The following is a 3,676-nucleotide window of genomic DNA, read 5'->3' as shown; positions in this document are numbered from 1 at the left end:
TATATGATCATCACATAGCACGTAAGTGATCAGGAACTACCATATGTTTTTCCCAAATTGATTTGTCTTAGTTCTACATTTAAATCATTTTCCCAGCAGAGTTTTATCATTTCATTTCGTGACCAAATTGGTTTATCTATTCCTTCTATGCTTCTCAATCTGAGTCAATTAATCCAATCAATTAGACAAAATTTAATAGGATTAATGTTATTGTTTGTTCTTACGCTTTCATCAAATTTTGATTATGGTTCATGCAGTTTCAAATCGTGTTTTTGGTCCTTATTATTTCATAAGGACTTTGTCTATGTTTTTAAAGGGTTTTGGTTAAGCTAACGCCATTAAACTCAAACTTAGTTGTTATGAAACTATAGGGACTAGAAACCACGATTTTAAATTATGGCGATACTAGTTCAACCATTATTTTATTTTTGTACCTTTCTCTCTTAATTTGTTGAAATTAAAACTAAAATACTAACACCAAGACTATACTTTACCACTCGTTTCTGCTTTTTTTCCCCACTTTTGGGGCTGTGTTCACTGTCTACTTTTTCGTTGTTTTGGTACATGCATTGAAAAAATAAATATTGTAGATATTATATTATTCACTTTCCTTTCAGATCCACACCTCCATTATCTTAACCATATATACACTTCTCTGATCTTATTTATTTAATATTTTTAGTATATTTTATACAGACTAAGAAAAACCTTAAACTGTATTAACTCTCTTTTAAAATACATCATCTTTTTAATTTTATCCCTATTTAATATATATACTTTTTTAAAAAATAAATATCTATACTATACTAAATAAAAGACAAAAATACTATATTGATGTTAAAAATTAAATGAGGTAATTTATAAATAGGACAAAAATCCTCTTCTCTCTGCCTTATAAATAGGACTAGAAGATATATATATATATTTATATATTTGCTTGTGGGATTTTTATTGACTGTCTCATAAAATAATAATGCAGATAATATTCGCCGCGCTGCTGATATTCCTCGCGGCCACAATTATCCACATGGTTAGATCCAAAAAGAAACTTTATGTTTGGCAGATATTATTGGGAAAAGAATGCAATGGGAGAGATATATGATATATATCTACTCTTAATTTCTGTAACATCGCATCATTTGCCATTAGTGTCCATTATCCATTATCCAATATCAAAATGTGTAATTAACACATAAGTTGATGTAAATCATACCCCTAATTATATGAAATTGTTTATGTCATTTTCTATTTTTATCCCTATCAATTATTGGTTAGTCTTACGTTTGTTTTTTCCGCCAAGATGCCAACAATCAGTCTTACTGCATTAAGGTATTTTTGAAAAATAAGTTATATTTTGTGCATATTTCTCGCCTCTAACCTATGTTAATAAGGGGAAAATAAGTAATATTTATTGAGAAGGATCTTAAAAAGTATAATTATTTAGGAGGACCAAATACTAAAATATAATTTTAAAAATACTAAATTACCCTTAACCAAATCGCCTATCTTTCCTGTAATCATTAATTTTTAATTTTACATTAAATCATTAATTTAATTTAATTATTAAATCTTTAACATCTCATACTAGCACATCTCTCTTTCTCATCCCTCTCATTACTTAACATGGATCCACACCACTAGTACTTTTCATTGCCCTATATCAACCGTTGTTAATGCACCGTTTGTGTTATTATAAGATCATTAATAATAACAGTAATACTGTATAGACTTCGCCAACTAAGGCAGCTAGTCGAATTGCATCTGGATAATATTCAAAGATTAATTGGGATTCTTCAAGTTAATGTGACATTGAATGATCTATGCGATTTTTTAGTATTTTTTGTTGTTGTTATGTTGCTTTTTTTTGTTATTTCAATTTTTATACTTCATACCTACAATTATTTGGTTCATAATTTTTTTTTGGGGTTTTCATTCAATTGAGCATAGATGGAGTGAGGTTATAGCTTCAAAAATTGAATTAAATATAAGGCTAAATGTATTTTATTTGAACAATATTTAATTATTTATTGTTATTAGACCTGAAAATTGGGATCATAGAAATATGGATATAAAAGTAAAATAACAGTGCAAAGTATTTTTATTAATGAAAAAGAGACCCATAATGGATTGTAAAGTTATTGGTTAGAGAAAATGTGGAGATTTAGTTGCATGTATTTTAGTATTTTTAAAATTTATATATTGATATTTGGTCCTCCTAAATAATTAAACTTTTTAAGATCCTCCCCAATAAATATCATCTTTTCTTGGTCCTTCTCTCTAATTTTCCCTTTAATCAGTTTTGTAATCTATGTAATTCAGTTATATATCTCTTATAAGAAGAGAGAAAATATTATTTATGACTTACATTCCCCATTAATCGCTCTCTCTACTTGTAAAACATTCCCAATTTTGAGCACCTCTATCCGTATGTCAATTATTAGTCTCCTAAAGCTTCATTTTTTATTGTGACATTCATAAGCTCTGATAATGTTAATATGACAATTCGTAACTATATTTTTATAAATTGTTAAGCAAATTAAACTAGTTGGGTTAGTTCATTAGAATTTTTATACTATCTACAGAAATTATTTCATTTATGAATCATCAAGAGGATTATTCATTTTCTAGTAGAAAATAAGTAAATTAATAAGAAGAACAAAATGAAGGTAACATAATCCCATAACAGTGTCTCATTGGGCTTCTGAAGAGAAAACGGCAAGGGAATTCAAGAATTTAGGGGAGCAGCATTGAATAATTCATAACATATTTAAAGAAAATAATCGTATACAACCTAATAATTCGTTTAATGAATAAATCTTTTAAATCTTATACCTGAGTCTTACCTTCCCCCAACCAAAACATGAATTGCAAAGATAAAGTATTCAAGGAACTCTTCCCAAAGTTTGGTCATTTATTAATTATATGGGCTAACCTAAGTAATGAGGACGAAAATCCAAAGATCTAACTTCAATTAACATCCTTTATTCATTTTTTGAATCAAATAATTTTCATAGCTGAATATTCAAAAGACACAAGGCTTAGTTGATTATATATATATTTATATATATATATATATATATCACAATCTGACTAGGTCAGATTCAAACATTATCAGGTCTAATTAGGAGTAGCTTTCCTTAAAGTTTTTCTTGCATTCACAGGACTTCAACTCAATATTTCATGCTAAACAGCCTACCCTTCCACTAAGACCACGGCAGACACAAGACCAATTATTAGTCTTTACTTGCTTAATCATTAGGTTCAAGTAGGCTAATTTTCAAATCATATTGATCGTTTGACAAAGTCGATTTAATTACCTTTTTTTAAAAAAAAAAAAATCAAGATCTTGCTTTACTTCTTAATGAAGCCCAAAACAATACACACAGCCCGTAAGTTTAATGGGCTTTCTTTAGGGCTTTTGTTTCTCTAGTTTTTCTAGATCCTTCGTTTCTGCACATACCTCGCTGTCTTTTGTATTACACTGGCTATAAATAGCCTTATACTGTACACTCATTGACTGGAAGAAACCAAAATCAGTTTTCAGTGTCTTATCATTATCTTTTTTGTCTCTTTATGGTATCAGAGCCATACTTTTCACTGTAGAAAATGTCTCACTCTCCTAGTCATGTTACTGCTTCTTTCTCATCGTCTCCCAATACACCTTCTTCTTCTTCTT

The sequence above is a fragment of the Neltuma alba genome, unplaced genomic scaffold (assembly GCF_004799145.2).
Source record: "Neltuma alba isolate B1F8T4 unplaced genomic scaffold, ASM479914v2 tig00012634_pilon, whole genome shotgun sequence".
In the NCBI taxonomy this organism is placed as follows: Eukaryota; Viridiplantae; Streptophyta; class Magnoliopsida; order Fabales; family Fabaceae; genus Neltuma; species Neltuma alba.
This window is presented reverse-complemented; position numbering follows the sequence as displayed.